The 20,250-nt window shown below is 33.3% G+C and overlaps 1 long non-coding RNA gene across 1 annotated transcript in view; it reads right to left on the bottom strand.

Moving 5' to 3' along the window:
- The window catches only part of LOC119239008 (uncharacterized), a 400,738-nt gene that overhangs the window by 144,337 nt on the left and 236,151 nt on the right, over window positions 1–20,250 (bottom strand). The window contains exon 5 of the long non-coding RNA XR_008550613.1: window positions 16,286–16,382. This is a non-coding gene — a long non-coding RNA (uncharacterized LOC119239008). The remainder of the gene's footprint in view (window positions 1–16,285; window positions 16,383–20,250) is intronic.

Here is a 20,250-nt window from a genome sequence, read left to right as displayed (position 1 = left end):
AGTGTATTTCAGCTACCTGTTCTGCTTCCCACTCTGTCTCTGGTGAATCCTCTCAATGTCACCACCCATGTCTGGCCTACACCCAGTTCTTCTATGCATAAATAAATAAATCTTAAAAAAAAAAAGAAATATCACAGATAACTTACCAATGAAGTAGTAAAATTTACAAATTGTTTACAAGAGATTCAAATATATCCTAATGACAAAAAAAATTCTCTTACTTACATGATAATATGTTTTCCCAGCAAATAGATATTATAAAAGTTAATGCAACTGAAATTGTGTATGAGTCTATGAACAACCATATATACCTGGAGCATATATGAGTATTGCCTGTGCTGTACCTGTGCTGATAGTACCAACAGATGACCAGTTTTAAAGGCTCTAAGTTGAACAATTCTAAACTGTTTCTCTCTCACTATCACCCACAATCAAGCTTCCAAATATCACTTCATTAGTATACCTTATATTTTCATATACCGCCTCTTTCTATTTTCACGGTTACTGCTTCTATTCTTTTCCATCATTATTTCTGATCTGAATTCTGTTATATCTTTACCATGACATTAAATAGTTCTTAACATTATGAATAAAATGCATACTTTCTCAATGCATTTCATGTCAAGTCATTCCCCCACATATTCATTTTATCAAGCATAAAATGTAAATGCAGTGATCCAAATTTAATATTCTCTTGCATGCTTCCTTATTTCAAATTTATGATTTATCTTCTTCTTGGGATTTTGGCTGAATTTCACTGGTATTTCACTAGAAAATTGAGGAATTCTAAAATCTGACTATGTATTATATACAAGATTCCAAATCGAGTTCTACATGATAGGAACAATATTGAATAGGACATAAATATAACATATTATTGTAAAGTGAGTGGAAATAACTGCTAAAACAAGAAAACACTGGTAAGCCTAGATTTGAACCTCAAATTTGGCTCAAGACCCAAACAGGTTTTTCCTAATCTGAAAGCTTCAGGCTACTAATTGACCCTCTATCGATGAGAGCACCATATTGAAGAGAGAATAAACAGAGGATGCCCACTGGCTAGACTTGGTGGAAACAATGCAAGCATGAAGACACTAAAGCAAAATTATTAAAACATGGGAAAAAATAAATGCTTGCTCTAAATTGTACACCCATATCTTTCAAATAAAAGAGCAAAATAAAATCATGTTCAGAAATAAAAAAGCTAAAAATTGGCTATCAACAGACTAGTACAACAAAGAATGTTAAACTCCTCAGGCACAAGCTAAGAAATACTAAATGAAAAATGGTTCTACAGCCCTACAAAAAGAAATTAAAGGTATAAAGCATGTTAAAGCCAATGTTTAGCATACATAATTCTATTATTATTCAAATCTTTCCAAAAGATTTGTTCAAGTTTCCTGTTTGGAAAAAACAATACCAATGAATGGGAGTTTCAGAGAGTGTGTATGTGTCTGTATACAAAAATACACATGTCTTTTATAGATAATAAAACAGTAACATAAATGGTGAGAGGAAGTGAAGATATGCTATAATAATCTTTTACAACACAGGAGTATCACTGACCTTAAAATATATACAATAAAACAAAATCATCCACAACAATAACAAAGAAACATTAATAAATGCTAAGACAAAAATTAAGATAAAGTGGAAACAAAAAATGTATTCAATCCAAAACAAGACAGAGTGCATATTGAAATTTATTTTTCCTGTTTTCCTGAAATAAGAATAATTATTTCTTATGGTAGATAGAAATGTCTCTCTACACTCAGACACAACCCAGTCTCTCTTATCTGAGTGATAATTATTTCATTAAATGTATAAGAGAAAAGGACTCCAGGAGATTAACTGCACCTTACACAAAGTATACATAGGAACTGATTTCAGGTGCAAAATGTGAATTCAGGACCAAAATAACTGATCATGCCATTTCACTCTGAGTGTTTATAGAGTTGATTAACAAAAATTAATCTTAATGTTTCATAGGATTGTCAACTGGATAATTTGCTTCAATAGATGTGACATTCATTTTGATTCAACAGTACCCTTCAGAGTTTACATTAGTCAACCATATGTTTTTCCCTTCTAAAATAATTTGGAAACCAATCCCCAGTTTTTATGTGAATATTTAAGAAGACTGCTTTAAATTGCCTTTGATTAAATCGCCTCCTACTATTAGTCTAAATAGAATAGGTTATGCAGAAGTAACAATAAACATTTCAGTGGCTGAATACAATGAAGATAAGTTTATCACTCATGCTAAAAGTCTGCACAAATTGAAAAGTCATTTCACATCCTTTCTTACACTGAGCTTTACCAGATGTTGGAGGAAGAGATGAGGGACTATTATTTATTTATAAAAAACTCCTAATTCGCATCAGGAAGATGGTAGATGGAGATAATCTTAAATGAATGTAAAGTAAGCTGAAAGCTTAAATTTTCTATTTTAAATAATAAACAGAAGAAAATACACGAACATTTATATAATTTTCTGAAGGTAAAACTTTGCTAAGCATGAAATCAACAAGTAGGTTTGACCTAGAAGTGTCAGATTAATCAGAACTTCAAAAATTTCAAAGATATTTTGATGGGGATACTCATAAAATCAAATACCCAAAGAGATGTATTATCTTAAAATGACAAGGCATAATCTACTCAGTAAAGACATACTAATAAGAGGGCCTCCCTGGTGGCACAGTGGTTGAGTGGCTGCTCCCCTCAGCAGTGCACCTCGGTCCTTCTGCCTGCTCTGCTCCCCGCTCTGGCTCTGGTGAATTCTCTCGCCCTCCCGCACTTCTGACTGTACCCAGTGCTTGTATAAATCAATCAATCAATCAATCAATCTTAAAAAAAAACACATACTAATAAGAATAAAATAAGAAAAATGATTTATCAACATCTAAAGCAAATAGCCTACATTAAAAATTCAACGTCATGATAAAAATTATAAGTTAAGTCAATGTTTTAACTATCAATGTATAAATAATGAAGGATAATATGCAATATCATGAAATATATCTGAAAACAACATTCTAACTCTGCCTGTGGAGAAATTGGAAGCAAATTAAATGCTCAACAGAAGGGACTGGTTAAATTAATCCCTGGTCATCTATGAAATGGAGTATCATCCTACTATTGAATAACATAAAATGAATATCATGTAAAAAGTATACAATATCTAGTTAAATGGGATAAAATTATGAACTTAAATATAGTTTTATTTTATGAGCCTATTTTTATAAAACAGTAGGTGTATATTTAAAAAGTATATAAGGCCCTATATGAAATCCCTTTGTATAAATATGATATTTCACTCTGTCAGGATCCACCAGGAAGCAGATGGTATCTCTTATGTGGATAACTCAAATGAATTTAAATTTTAAAATATGGGACGTAGCTGAGGCAAGAAAATAGTACAGGAAACCAGGGATGGCATCACTTGATTAATGGCACTCTAGTAAAGCAGTGAAGTGGGAGAGAATGGTAAGCAGCCTCTGGGATAATCCTCATAATCCCCATCTCCTGTGATCACACTCTGTGTAATCCCTTTCCGTTTGAGTTTGAGTTGTACTTTGTGATTCACTTCTAAAGAATGAATACAACAGAAGTGATGGGTTGTCACAACAAAGAGAAGGTTTAAAGAAACTGGCTTTCACTGTGATTCTCTCTTGCATGCCCTCATTCTGTCCTCATTTGAACTGGGAGTAGCCAACTATCACATTATGAGCTGCCCAATGGAGAGGGCCCCTGGCACGATGGGCATCTGAGGTGTTCAGTTCAATGACCTCCGAGGAACTGAAGACTGCCAGCCCCCACATGACCGTGCTTGACTTTCCAGCCCAGTGAGGCTGGATGACTGAAGTCCTGCACCAACAGTTTGACAACAACCTCAGGAGAGACTTTTGGCCAGCAGTACCCAACTAAGCCAATTCTGGATTCCTGACTTATAGAAATTGTGAGTTTTTAAGTGTTTATTGCTTTCTGATGCTAACCAAGGTCATTTATTATGAAGAAAAATAATAAAGAAATTATCTGAACCTATAGAGAAAAAGCAACTCTAAAGGGTTATGCAGAGGCCACCTTCAAAGGAACAATTCTTGAGGAACACAAGTCCAAGTCCACACAGCAGGAAATAAGAAGAACGAATACCTCTCCTCACCTTCCCTCCTTTCAGATGTTACCCCATTGTAGATAGTAGGATGTAGAAAAACAGGAGGAACCTGGTCAGGCAGACAGAAAATAAACAGTATAATGATGCATTACATGTATGATTATATACCCTCTAAAGGAGTGTAGAATTGTGTATTATTTGTGGTTTTTATCTCTGGGTAGTGAGATTATGGTTCATGATTACTTTTTGTTACTCTGTTTTAATAAGAAAACGAAATTAAATGCCTATCTTGACTAATCAAGTTTTCCTTATGTCAGTTGTATGCTTCTTAAGCCTTCATTAAAGTTTTCCTTACTGCTATTTACTTTGACCTAAGATGATTTCATTTTTTCATTTAAAGACCACTGGATTCTAATTTTGCATTTACTGCTGTCAGAATTTAGTATCAGATTTGTATATGAAAGAAATAGTTATTTTTAGGATGGTAAAGACAAATTCTTAATGGTTATAAGTTCTTGCACTGGCATTTTTAGTTGATCCTTTTCCATGGTCTTTCCCTGAATTAGACTGCTTAGCATCTTGATGTTTTTATTGTTTGGTAGTTTTTATTTCCCTAAGAATTATCAATTTCAGTTATTACAAAGTTGCATTGTTTCTCAAGATAATTGCAAAATAGATTTGTATTGATTGCTATGTTTACTTTCTATTTCTAAGTGTTTAATATGGTATAATTTTCACAGGTTCAATGTGCATTGGTGAATTAATTATCTTAATGTTTTCCAAGTGACTAGATTTTGCTTTTCAGCTTTTTGTTTCATTTTTACAATCCAGGGATTTTTGTTTGTATTTGTTTCCTTTCTACATTTCTTTGGTTTCATAAAGTCTCCAGCAGACAACCTAATTTAGTAGGTCTTAAATTCTTTCAATAAAGAGCTATTCTGCTATTTCTACAACTTCCAAATTCATTTGACTGAAAAACATAAATTATTAATAATAGCCCCTGAATATTTATAAATATTAAGAGTTGGGGGAAATGTTGTAGCTAGCATTTTTTAATCTCAGGTTATAATGGATTAGGGCAAAGGGAAAGCAATTTTTAAAAAGAAATAAAGTAGAATAAAAAACACAGGAAAATAAAGTGCATTATACATGGCAAATATAAATGCTATTTCATGGAGTGCTTATTTTGGTTTTAGAGTATTATACATGCTGTTTAAGTATGTATGTGTACATTTTTATGCAAAATGACTCCTTTCTATTGTAGGTAGCCATCAAAAAATAGTTTGAGAAGCATCAATATGTGTTTCTACCTCAAATTTTCATTTTAGACAAGAGAAATATGAGTTCTAGAGTAAGATATTATGGTTGGTAAGTTCATATATATTTGGTCTTCTTCCACAGTTCCTGTCTCACAACTGCAGACCCTAGACCTTCGTAAGTATTGAGAGTGATTAAAGATGTGTTGTCATATTAATGAAGTGACTTGGAAAGCACTGAAAATGGGGGTTGGAAGCCAGTGGAGCTAACCATGTGTTTACTGCAGAAAACTATAACCTCTGAAGAGAGGACTGGAAGTTAAATCAGTCCCCACTGACCAAAGAATTAATCAACCATAATTGAATGAAGATTTGTAATGAAGATTACATAAAATCCCCAAAAAGGACAGGGTTCATAGAGATTCCCAGGCCAATGAATATATGGAGATTTGAAGAGAGTGAAAGGTAGAATTTAGGAAGTTCTAAGGGTTTTGGAAATGTGAACCTGGACAATGGTAGTCCAATACCTATGAATTTATAAATTACTCAGAGATTATAATGTCTGTTTGAGGTCACGTGTGGTATAGCAGACATGAATCTTTAGAGTATACAATAATTGATCTTCCCACTATAAAAAAACAAAATATTAACTATTCAGTTAATTTAAATGGTTGGAGTATCTTGCTATTGTGATTTTCATTTGAATTTATTGAAAATTATCATTTCTGAGTGTCTCATAAATGTTTTAAAAGTTGGTTTGGATCAAAGCATGATCCGAACAATTTCCACTCATCGTATTTAACTGACATGTATTTTACTGTTGATATAGAGATCACCATCCTTTTCTAAAATTTTTGATTCAATTTTTCCCATTTACTAAAAAATCTAGATCATCTTGCAGTATAAATATCTCACATTTTGCATTTTACTGATTGCATCCCCATAGTGTGGTTTAAAAGGTTCCTCTATCCATGAATTCTCTGTACAATGGTATTTAATTCAAGAAGCTTTATTTTTTATTTTATAATCTAACTCTTGTAATTATGAAATTGTTTGGTGGATGTAACTATAATTGGTTCATCCATTATAAAGTGACAATTTAGCATCTTGCTTGATTTCAGCACTCATGATTGCTGCTTAAATTTATAATATCATTAAGGTTTTTAAAATAGATATTTCTATTATTTCTTCATTTACAAGTTGGGATTTTGCTGTATAAAAGATTACATCAACAACTCTGAGTTATTGTACAGTATACAAAATAAATGTGTGTTTTTGTCACTTTATTTCAGAATAACCAATTGGTTTCATGACATTCTCCAGAATGATATATGAGATCTTTTTAAAATGTATGCCATTATGAATTCCTGCATCTTCGTGTTTTTAGAATTTCAATTGCCTTTCTGAATTATAATTTCTTTTGTGGGTATGTATTTCTAACTTGTCTTCATTAATTATATCAAGTTATTTTTCTCATTTTCCCTCTAATAACAGTTTTACCTGCAACTCTTTTCTGGTGATGATGTTAATTAAGATGGAAATTTCTTGTACTTTTAGTAAGTTACCTAGTGTACACAGCTGAGGTGAGCAAGTATAGCATTTATAGCATCGCAATTTTAAGGTTTTCTCTTTTATTTTTACTAAGTGTTGCTTTTTTAAAAGCAGCCACAATGCTGAGACCTGTTCTCCTTCATTGTATGTGACCTTTGCTTTTCATTTGTTTTTATTTCTAAACCATGCAAAATTTGTAGTTTATTCACATCATCACTTTCCACTGTGAGCTTTGTAAGAAGGCTACCTGGACCAATCACTCTTTAGAGATGTCAGATCAAGACAGTGTTTTCCAATAATCCTATGATCCCTTTGCCTTCATCCATGATTGTGAACCTAACAAGTCTCTTGCCGATTTGATTGAATTGCTTTGATCTACTGAACTTCAATTCATAAAGTTCCTGCTTTGAGGAATGGATGATTGTCAATGACACATGGCCCCAGGCCCATCACAGTCCTGCTGTCTGCAGTCTCTTGATTTGAACATGACAACACAACTGAATGACTGGGTACCCCTAGTTAGACATTGGCATTCATGTGACACTTGTATCCAGTCCTGGGAAAGATATTATTTTTGGGTTTTATGATTTGCTACATTTATTATGTTTTTCTGTAAAGATTCAAGATTAGGGAACCACACCATGGCCCTTGATATGACCAATTAATTTATCCCTTTCCTGATGAAGATTTTTAAAAGTGTGAAATTTTCACAGATACCCATTTTCAAGAGTCTGCAATTATGAAATATAAAAGCTATCCTCAGGTTGGTGCTAACATATGCATGCATCTTTCACAATATTTACATGAACATATAACAACATTATCAAATTTATCTGGATATTAGTAAATGTTTCCCTGCTTATCAGCATTTCCTGCTTACCTGCTCATCAGCTCATCAATGTTTCTTCATACTAGGCTGTTATTTAAGCTTGCTGAGATAAAGTAATGTACTTCTTAAAAAAAAAATCCAACTGTGCATATATGGAATTCTTTCCAAGGTTTTTTTATGCTTAAAATGCTTTGATTATATTCGGTTTTTAGGCAATTGCTTGAATAAGCACAAATTTCTAGGTTCAGTCTATTTTCTTTCAAAATCTAATAGAAAAATCTGTCATAGTTTATCATAATCTTATAAAGCAAAATCCATTGCCAATGAAGTTTTCATTCTTTTATATCATGTGTTTGCTCTCTGTAAATCAGTTGTATTTTAATTTTTTTCACAAGTATTTATAAATCAATGAAGTATATTTATGTATTCCTTTATTTTCAAGATTACCTTGGTTCTCTCTGAAACCTTTTGGATGGAAAAATTAAGTTTGTTTCTTCAATTTACTTTATATTTTTTATCAAATTATTACTTCCATTCATATTTTAAATTTTTTGAGTATTATATATTATGAATATTCCTTTTTCTTTTATATCACAATTTACATCATCTAAACTTTATTTTTAATTGAGGCAATATTACTATACAACACTGTCTACGATGTAGAGGTATATAGCATCACATTTTTTGGCTGTTTGTTACCATACCACACCAACCACCACAGTCCTCCACTCCACTCCAGTCTTCCTCCACCACAGTCCATGGTACCCTCTCCCCACTTTTCTCTCCCCCTTCCTCTTCCTTCTCTGGTAGCCTAAATTCTACAGTCACATTACTTGAATTTGTTATTGGTTTTGTTTTATCTGACCCTTTGTTTTGGTTCTCTGTAATCCCTATTTATGTGACACCATACAGCATTTCCCTTTCTCCTTGTGACATATTTCACTTAGAACTATCTCCCTTCAGTTCCATGTGTATTGATGCAAAAAGCATGAGTTTCTTTTTTTTTTTTCCGATAGCTGAATGATATTCCACTGTGTATATTTCCCACATCCTCTTAGTCTACTCATCTGTCCCTGGACACTTGGGTTGGCTCCATAGCTCGACTATTGTAAATAGTGTTGCAGTGAACACAGAAGCATATACATCCCTCCAGTCTTTAGATAGATATCAAGGGATGGAATTGCTGATCACATGGTAGGTCCAGTTTTTGTACAGTGAGAAAACTGCATACTGTTTTCCAAAGGGATTGGTCTAGTCTACATTCCCACAACCATGTATGAGGGTTCATTTTTATCCCCACATTCTCACTAACCTTGTTGTTGCTTGGTTATGGGCCATCCTCACAGGTATTATTGGTGCCTTATTGTGGTTTTGATTTGCATTTTCCTGACAATAAGTGATGAGCAGTTTTTACTTGCTCACCACACATCTGACAAGAAGCTAAAATCCAAGATCTACAATGAACTTAAACAACTCAACAAAGAAAGACAACCCAATTAAAAAATGAACAAAAGAGCTAAATAGGCACTTCCACAAAGAAGACATACAGATGACCAATCAGCTCGATTGAAGTTTTGAACAAGGTCAAAGGAAAACTTATGTTCTAAATTTTTGGTCATATTCTGTATGCTATTCTGCCATGCAATTTTTATTACTATGTATAATATTAGTAAACATTTTGATACTTGCATTTAATTACATGACTATTTTATTTCACATATATTCTCCCCTCAATTATGGAATAGTAATCCCTTGAGTCACTCTGAGGATACTCACTTATTTTTAATAACTCTTTTTTTGACAATTTCCCAATTTATTTACTTAGGTGCCCCCCAAGTGATTTCCTTTTGTTACAATATATTCTTATCCTGAGTTTTCTTTTTGTCCTTCTATATATTCACATTTACATGCACAGATATTATCAAAACAGATGCTGCTCTTTCAATTAATGCTAGTATTGAGGGAAATCTGATTGATAGAGAAATAAACGTTTGCATGTGTGTCTGCGATAGAATCATTCACTAGTTATGGCTGTTCCTTTTCCAGATTTCTTCAAACCCTGTGGATATATAGACTACTCTGTGGATATATAGAAAGGCTGTACCAACTTGGCTTCTTTCACTGATAAATGGATTGGAGTAATCCAGGCAAAACTGAATTCTCCTAAAGTTACCTTAGTAAGCAAATTCTTACCTAGAAACAGAGAACTTTAGGGTACTTTAATGTACTTTGGGAGAAATCACTATCCCTCACCCTCCCATGTGCATCTCAAGTGTCTAATAATCTATTCCCTTTCCCTCTCCCATCAAACGCACATCCTAAGTAAGATCTTTGAAAGTAGAATGTATCCAACATTAATTATAGAGTAGTGTTTACTAAGCTTCTCTTGAAGCAAATACCTCAGCAGTTTTGCTATATACACTGAACCTGTACTGGCCCAGATCTAGCTGTCTTTCAATTAATTTCCTAGTTGCTTGCCCCAAGGTCTGCTATTACTTCCAGCTCTTGCTGACTCTGAGATTAGATTTTTTTCCCCACAGTTTTCATTTGGGCTAATCTCTAGTACTTACCTCTGTAAAACCTGCTCTAACCCAAGGGCTGTGATGCTGTTTTCTTGACTCTTTGCAGATCACTCTTATCGTTACTATCTACTGTAATCTACATACAAAAAAATTATTGAATATTGTTTTCTTTGTATATCACTGTTCTTTATTTTCTAGCACTGTTATACTGTTGTTTCTGATTTGATTGCATTTAAATGTAATTTAAAGAATGAAAAGCAACAAATTTAACCACTGGATTACAGTTATGGTCTTAAAGTCTACCCACTGCCTTACACGTCTAACAACAATGTTGACTATTAACTTATGTTTACCATACTGTAGACAGTGTAATTAGTAATAAAAAAGAGGTAATATATTTAAATTGGGTAGTTTCCTTGAGGCTTTCTATTTTTCGCTGTGCCCTGTTCAGTACTCTCAATTTTCCCAAATAAGGGAAAACTTGAAATCACTTCAGGATATTAATCCTTAAGCCATGAAGTTTAGCAGAATAATGAAATCTTGATAGTTAAATTCTTCAGCTCAGAGTGCTGAGATTTGATTTGAATGTCATTATCACCTGGGAGAAAACTTCTTTACCCCCAAAGTGACTGATCTACAAAGGTTACTATGAAGAATAAGTAATGCCTGAAACTCCCTGGTTTAGTGCTTGGTAGAAAGTTGATGTTTGTAGGCACATGAATTCTACTGATAGTAGTATTTGAATAATGAAATCATGTCAAAACTGGACTTGCAGATGTAGAGATAGAATACTGAATTTTTCGTAAATCATTGTCAGAAATCCAATAGCATGTTTAAGATGGTACCTTAAAAATGCAACAGCCCAACAGTCATAGTACTGGACTAAGAGACTTTGGCAGAATTGATCTATTTATAAATTTATATATCCTTAGGTTGATAATATCTGATAATTTTCCCCATGATTTGATCTTAATTTTATGACCCTATTATAGCTAGGGCGTGCAACATAGGTTCTGCTCACTCACCTCAACAACTATCCTTACAACTCAGCTATTTTTCTGTCTTCAGTCTTCCAAGTGTGTGCAGGGTAGTACTGGCCCTCTATTCTCTGTCTTCTGCAGAGTCATGAACAGAGTTCCTCTTTCATTGAACTGGAAGCAACAATGCTAATCCTATTGTGCTTTCAATTGTTATTACAAGTTGCCTGGTAATGTTTAAATTGGAATTATTCAGTATTTATGTTTCTTCACTCAGCTCCTATTCAAGGCCAGGAACCTATTATCTGGATGCTTTAGAAGCATTTTAGCATTAACTAATATGTGCTTTCTTTTCATAGAAAAGTATTGCATACTGAAAAGTTGAGTGGTGAAGAATAACTGCAATGTCTTTTAATGCATTTTGTTATAAATATTCCTTTTTCACAGAAACACATCATTAGAATATTATTCCTACATCTAATGGCATTAAAAATTAGAACTATGCCCAGAAAACTTTCAGAGTCAATTATAAGGTTTCCTTCTAAGTATAGTAGTTCTTCTTTGAAGTTCATAAACAAGTGTATTCAACATGGAAAATGAATTTGTTGTCAGAAAAAAGGAAATAAAAAAGTAGAAAGCGGAAATGACTATATTTTAGTTTATTAGGCAGCATTATACTTAAATCAGTTGAAACAAATGACTGTGTCTTATAGTTGGGTATATCTAGTGTTAAAAAATGTTTGTTCTCTCTAGGTAATCCAGTTCATTATTTTATTTCGTGAACATTTCTATAAGTTGTGTGCATGGCAGTAACTGGCAATCTATCATCAATAATGGTTTATATTTTTCATTTAAAAGGCATTTCAATAACATATTAACACTCAAACCAATATTTTACATTCTAAAATGCTGCTTGAGGACTCTTTAAATAGTTCCAAAGGCATTACTCCAGCTAGTCTTCTATTTGGCATTTGTGGAATTTGTTCTTACTCTATTTGCTGGGAAATGAGATGAATCTTTTAAAGCTGAAAATATGGTATCAGCAATGTTTACACATGCTTGTAGTTCAAGATTGCTCTAACCAGGCATGGGTAAACCCAATCCACATGTTTGTATTCGTACGGGTCACTTTTTTTCCTTCAATGTTTAGTTCATCCTTCAGTCAGTCCACAAACAAATCTGCCTCTAAAATAGCCTGAATAAAATAATTTCATTTCTGTTTATGTTAGGCTACATAAATGATAAAACCAAATACCTTCTTTTGGCATGCAGAGTCCTCCATGAACTGAACCTGGTTTATCTCTAAAGTCTCACACAGGTTCCACCTCATTTATATTGATTAAGGGACATCAGGAATACACACACATGTCTCATTTAGGTTGTATCTTATCCATATAATACCTTTCATGTGAACCTCCTTCTTGCTAACTATTGCTTGGACATAAAGTTTGAAAGCACATAATCTTACTTACCTGAAATACTCCCTGACATCTGTCTCCTTCAGACGATCACAAAACCCTGTTCTGTGTCCATAGAGTTGGCGTTACCTCTTTTTTTATTAACATATATAGGCTCTAAATCTTTTTAATGTAGAGGTTTGTCATAGTCATTATTTTGCTTCTAAGTAATACTGCAATGCTTGATGTGCTTTAAGTCCTACGTAAGTGTAGAAAGCTGTTAACCAGAGTTCCTTGCATAGGCAACTGTACTGACTGCTAGAATAAGTGCAGACAGCACTCAGACACATGGTTTGATCCTACCAGAAAGAAATGAGAGAAGTCCCACGCCAGTGGAAGAGTTAAGTTTCTGAAAACTCTTTTACGATAAGAAGTGGCAATAAAGAAACCTTATAAGTAATTAAAGTTAGAAACAGATTTCCTCAGCAAACATATGAAACCTTAGGGAAAGTATTTTATATGTTTTGAAACATTACATTGTTATAATTCTTTACAACTGGAATAATGGCTGTTTTATAAAGTGTCAGTTTTCTCATTCTGAAGTTTGAGTTTTGAAAGACTGGATTCCCTTTAGTTGAATGAAACTTTATAGAGAAAGTTACACTCACAGAGTATGACAAAGGCAGTTTTCATACTTCCTCTTTTTCTACCAAACCACAAAGAACAAATGAAAAGGAACTCAAGGCAGAGAGCTATGAGCTCTAGACCCTATTGTTGGAAAGGTAAGGGCTAGTGAGGGGAAAAATGGGCATAGTTTATAAAGCAATGGGTCATGCAAATGCTGACCGGGTGACAATGATCTAGAACAGAACTGGAAGTCCTTTAGGTCTGCTGTGTGTAGAGAGAGCACTAAGTGTGATAACACGGTGATCCCTCTAAGAACCACCTGGCACCTGTTGCTAATACAAGTTGGTATTGACTCAATGGGAGTGGTTAGGTAAGTGGAAGGGAGAGTCTAATTAAATGAGTCAAGCATGAAGATGGTGGTAACTAGAGATAGATGGGAGTGTAACTTGGGAAGTATTTATTTAATCAAAGATTACTCTGCTACTCTCACCTCTCACAGATGAAACAAAGAACAAAGGTTTGTATGCTTTATTGCAAGTAAACTACTTATGGACCTGTTTCCATTTAATATCTTTCTGAGTTTATAATAGAGTTTTAGATTTCCAATTTTCAGAATAAGAAATAACAACACGGATGGAAAAATGCCATAGATTGCTTTTATAGAAATGACTTAATACAACTCAGTATATTTTTAAATTTCCGCCTATTATCTACAATCCTGTTACCTTTGGCAGAAAACTCTAAGCCAAGCACATGTATTTCAGTTCCTTTCCTGCCATGCATAAAAGGCAGTTCTACAGTCAGGTCCTTTGTACAACTACTTAGTTCTTTATCTTTTCTAACATCATTCCCAGGTCTCTGTTCTCTGTAATTGCTAATAAGAGAGATCTAAAATTGAAGTGTATTGGCAGTTCAAATATTAAAAAAAAGTACCTGAGCAAATACGACTCTATTAAAATTTTTGTAAGAGGAAGCTTTAACTACCACATAGTTATACAAATTAAAGTTTCTATATCCTAACACATTTGGAGTGTACATGCCACTAAATTCAAAGAGTAATCTAGGAAGACTTTACACACAGTTTATGGTCATTTCCATACAGAAGTAAGAAAAGTAGGATTGGAAAAGAGAGCACAACTATATTGTTATATTTGCAATGTTGAGTTTTGCACCTTGTGCTGGAATTACCAATATTCATACATATAATTTTTCAAATGAGCATTGGTGCTGAGAAAATCAGGGTGGCACTAATGTACTGACTGGAATTATTTCCTATTTTACAGACATTAAAAAGGTTTCCAATAGTTTAAAAAAAAAAAAAAGGCATTATCAGTATGAGTTTCTGAAGAAAGGAGGACAATGAACTGTTTCATTAAGTCTCCATATGGTTTAATCTGTTCTTCAAACGTAATCATCCCCTGAAAACTCTGCCATAAGTAATGCTTATCTGTTCTCAAGCTTTCTGTTTACATAAATCCAGTGAACTAGGTTAGCTCAATAGCATAAAGATGAGTATATTTTTCATTTTCCCACCTTGATAGTAGATGACTTGGAAGCAATGTTTGTGTGACTAATTCCACCAAGTCAAACTCGTCAGACCCCAGGGCAGTTCACAGGAAGCAACCTACTCTCTGGAATACAAACAGGCCTTCTTGATCCAAGTTATTGTCTAGCACAAGGAAAGCTGTGCTGCCACCATCTACATTTTTGCATTTGATAGCTGGCTTTGACCGAATTTTTGTGAATCAGTAGCTAGGGTAACATAGTTCTATATATTCTGTATCTTGTGGATAATAATTACAGATCTGAGAGCAGTTAATGACAATACATTTTGTTAAAATATTGATCGAAATAAAAGGCACCACATACTACCTATTAACACAACCATCTTGTGACTTCTCAAAGCCCAAGAGACTTTCAATTAGGCTTACCTAAAACCACCAACTAATCAGAATATATTTCTAAGAAAAAAAATTGGTGAATATCTAAGATGCTATTTGACAAATAACTAGCTTTTCCAAAATATTCCAGGTATCTCTATGAAAAATTCTATTAATTATGTATCATTTACCAAGAAAATGTACCATTATCAAATCAAGGCACCCTGTTTTTCTGTCATCCAAACTGATTTGTTATCAACATGAGTTATTTTTGCTGCAAAGTTGGGATAAAGTAAACAAGAATGATGCCAAAATAAAACTGCTCAGCTATCAAAAGTTCATGTTGAACATTCTCTCCACTCTTAATATACTGGGAAACTTATAAATTACCACTGCTTAAAATTTTTAAACTTTGGTCTATAATATGAAAACAATAAGATTATAAGCATCATTCATTTTTGTTTCTGAAAATATTGGACTTCAACAGTTACATTCCTACCTTCCTAAGTATTAAGAGACAAGAAGAAAGGTGAATACAATGGAAAGTGGTTCAAGCTCTATTACCCATTATATATATGACCTTGAATAAGCCAGTTAAATATCTGAATCTTAATGTCTTTATCCTTTAAATAAAGATAGTTCAACACACCTACCTTTTGTGCCTCATGCCATTGATATTAGACTCAAAAGAAGTACCATATAGAAAAGCATTCAACATCAGTAAGAGCTATTCAAATTTTAGTTGTTATCAAAAGAATGACTACACATGAAACTTAGGTGCTGTATGGAGCAGTAACTTAATCTGAGTTAAATGACTGCTGTTACTAAAAATAAAAGTACTTACAATCAGGATTAGCAAAACTCTAATTGACCTTCGATTATATAGGGTTACCAGTGAGTAGTCAGGATAATCAAAGTTCTGATTGTATAATGAAGTACAGAAATCTATACTAGCAGTTTCAACATTATCACTTGCAATGTATTACTTAGAATTTCTGAATATTATCATCTTAAAATTGAATACTCTACACCAACAATTATATATTAGAAAAGCTGTACTACTAAAGAAAATATATTCTAAAATGATTTTTAAAAAAAGATTAAAGTTGGTAATAGGAAATAATAGACTTACTTAACAATATCTTCTAGTGGATTCAGTTATTGAGAAAGTCCATTGATGCAGTGAAGAATCATTCTGTGTATTATAATTTCTGTTGCTTTAATTTCATCTAATATGAGAAAAAAAAAAGTAGTATAAAGCTCATTGTTAAAATTTTTCAGTTGAGCAAAGTGTTAAATGTTATACCATTAAATATTTAATGATAATGTCCAGGATCCTAGAATGTATTGAATATAGATGGAACCACTAACTAGCAAGTTAGTGATTGAACCAGAGACTATGCTGATGATTGTCCAAGTGTTGATAAAGATACAAGAGAAGGAAAAAAAGCATATATGCTATAGGTGGTCACAGTAACCCTGGGTATTTTTCTATATTCTTTAGTGACTGAGAAAATAGTTCATATTTAGGGCAAATATTTTAATAGTCAATAATTTTTACTTTAGTATAACCAGCAACAATTTCAGAGTGTTGTGTTTACTCTTGATTTTTATAAAAATAACTTGAAGAAGTATAAAGCACAACTTCTTTAAAATAAGAAGTAACAGTTTATAAACAACTGATTTGAAAATTTGAATCTAGAAAAACAAATGATTTGCTGGAGCACAGAGAATTGAAAAACTATTTACTTGGCTTTATAAGCCATAGATTTTAAATTAAGGGTGATATGGGATTTAAGATATAACATTTTCACTTATTCAGTCTACCTCACTCCATTTTTTGTAAAAATAGAAATAAATTTTCTTAAAGTTGTAAAGTAGGGGTCTCCCTGGTGGTGCAAGGGGTTAAGCACAGCACTGTGATGCTATTCGAAGCCTCTGCAGCACTAGTTTGATAACTGGCCGGCCAGGGAACTACCCACATGGCACAGCAGACCTCTCCTGACTCTCCTGATGCTCCCCTCAGCAATGTATTTTGGTCAATCTGCCTGTTCTGTCCCCCACTCTGACTCTGGTGAGTCCTCTCACCCCCACTGCACCTCTGGCCTGAACCCTAGTTCTTATATGCAAAAATAAATAAATCTTTTTTAAAAAGTTGTAAAGTAAATAACATTTCAATAATAATCAAATTTTCCTAATTCAGTAAGGTAAAATTCTAAGATTTCACAAATAATACTTGGGTAAAATTCTATATCTCATATTATTAAATATGCTCTGATGGAAATTTTTAACAGTAAGAATGTAAGCATTCAGTTTCTAACTAAGTTTTTCTTCTTGAAAATGTTAATAAGTTTTTAATAACAGATTAAATTCTTTTAAAAGATTATGAAAAATGCATAATTTCTCTATAAATTCCAATGTTTTATTTTTCTAGGAATTCTGCCATTTCATCTGAATTTTCAAATGTATTGCCATAAAAGCACATTAGCAGACATCAACAGACACTTGAGCTCTCCAGGGTGCTTGGTTAGCTCAAATAAATGAATGACAATAGCCCTGGATTTTAATGGCCATTCCAGAATGGGAAATGAGTGATAAATTAGAACCAAAGTCCCTCCAAATACTCAGTACTTGAGGAACACAGTTTCATGCAAGAGGTGACTCATTATCTTGGCCTGGACTCTGTACAAAACATTACCCGTGAAAACTTGGAAACCCTGCAATATTCTGTTGTCAAGTAAATTTATAGATTTTAATGTATATTACATATGGTCGCATACATGTATATTACATATACATGTATATGTATATGTAATATGGAAAACTACTACATCAAGAAACTTACTTAAAAAGTAGTCATAGGTGCAATTACCTCTGGAAACTGGAACAACTGACAAAGAAAAGACACATGGCCTTTAGCAAAATCAGCATACAATGTGACTACAATTATAGTCAGCATAGTGACTGAATCAACTGATCTATTAACCAGTATCAAACATGTTAGATATTTTCATTAATAAAACCAACATTTTTAGTTACTAAAGCAACAAAAATTATATATAATTACTGAATTTCTCAAATATTATAACCAGGACAGGAAGAGATGTTGAAAAATGTGATGTTAAGAAATCATACTATAGATGCATTTAGTCTAATGAATAATCAACGGGGTTAATTTCATAGCAAATTAGAAGATTTCAAGAAGTAGCAGGATATTCAGAGAGTCCATGGTAGAGAAGACCATGGCTCAAAATTTTAGAAGTTCAATAGAACTGTAGAGACAGAAATTGGCATAGTAGCATGAAATGAGACAGAAGATGTTGGCAAGGGCAAAAACATGCAGGTTTTTTAGATTACGCAAGAAATTTGGATTTCATCCTTTGAGCAAATGGAAACCATAGCAGCAATTGTAAGTCAGAAGGATTTTTTTTTTAATGAAGATTGACTACAAATGTGCAAGAAGTAGAGTAGAGTATGGTAAAACTATGAGGCAGAAGGGTATTTCTGAAGTAGGGTAGAGCCAAGATTATAGCTGTGATTCATGGAGGAGAGGAGACAAGGGACTGGGAAGAACGGAGCAGGACTTCCAGGTATCTGGCTTGTGTATCTTGGTGTGCATTACCATATTCACTGAGATAGGAAACACTGGATGAGGGGCATAATTAGGGGGAAGGAAAATTACCCTCACAGAAAAATGTTAAGTTTGATTAATGCATGGGGAAAAGAAACAGAAGTAAGGAAAAATGTGGATGTCCCAGTTGAAGTGAATGCAATCACATGGATGAATACTGGATGAACATTGTCAAAGGTCTAAGATAAAGCTCTGAGGAATTGTCTTACTTCTATCTCAGTCATTCAGTAGAAATCACAGATTTGGATATGAATCTGACTACAATGGTAACTGAAAGATGTATGGACAATGAAACAATTCAGCTAGGTTTTGAAGGATGAGTAGGAGTTGTTTTTTATCTATAGAGGAGAAGGTAATTACAACTTGTGAAAAGTATGTATGCATAAGATAAAATGAAGTAATCATAATGGTTAAAAACTCAGTCATGCAACATCTCTGTAATTTGTGATGGTAGAAAGTATGGAAGTGAAGATGATACATAAGCAGCAACCATGTGTAAAAGGCTTTGTCTTTTAAGGAAATGAGATTTTATTTTCCTGAAGATAATGGGGAGTCAGTGAAATATTTCAAGCAGATGAACAATGTAACTAAATTTGCATTTTAGGAACATGAATAGCTACAGAATGGAGGAGAAATTAGAGTAGTTTTTCTAAAACTTTGTTCCAAGTAACCCTAGCTCAGTAAAAAAGCAATCATTTTTATGTGCAATAAAAATTCTGTAATCAAGTAAATGTGGAAAATGTTGAAATAAAGATGCTTTTAGTGCAAGACTTCTCAGTGACTGTAATATGCTAATACACATTATGAATTCCCGGTATGGAGAAATAGAATGCAGTTTCTCAAAGTTATTAAACCATGGAACCCTTTCCTCAAATAGCAACTCATGACTATTTTTCTTGGGTAACCACTAATTTAAATGCTCCAATTTAAGAGTTTGGGGATGATATTGTGTCTTTTGGAGGACTTCACACAGGTAAAACTACACTGAAAACAAAGGCATAAAGAAATATGTGGTGAGGAGAATTAATTACAGATTTAGTCAATTTTCAATTTTGCATTAATTATTACTGAGTTTATGCTTTGGAATGCCAATCTGTCCACACCAGAGATTGAGCAGAGTCAACTATAACCAGATACTGAGTTACTAAGGAATTCCAAAAATATGAGTGTATACATGTCTATGTTACGGTGCAGCTTTGAAATTACTTAAGATATTAATAAGTTGAGTTCTCTTATGATGGGTGTTGTGATAGTTAATGCTTTTGAAAGTTTGAGACTGAACAGAGAACCAGTTCTCCAAATGTTGCCCTTCGAACATTAACAAAAAGAACAACAGCTCAGAATAAGACAAAGAAAATATGTTTTATCAGTAACAATGATCTTTCTATTTCTTAGCAGTTAATGACTCATCTTTATTTTGACAGAACCCATTTTTTTTCTTCCCCATCATTTTTTCTGAAAGTGCT

Source organism: Talpa occidentalis, unplaced genomic scaffold, assembly GCF_014898055.3.
Source record: "Talpa occidentalis isolate TD23 unplaced genomic scaffold, MPIMG_talOcc4v2.1, whole genome shotgun sequence".
NCBI lineage: Eukaryota > Metazoa > Chordata > Mammalia > Eulipotyphla > Talpidae > Talpa > Talpa occidentalis.
This window is presented reverse-complemented; position numbering and strand designations above follow the sequence as displayed.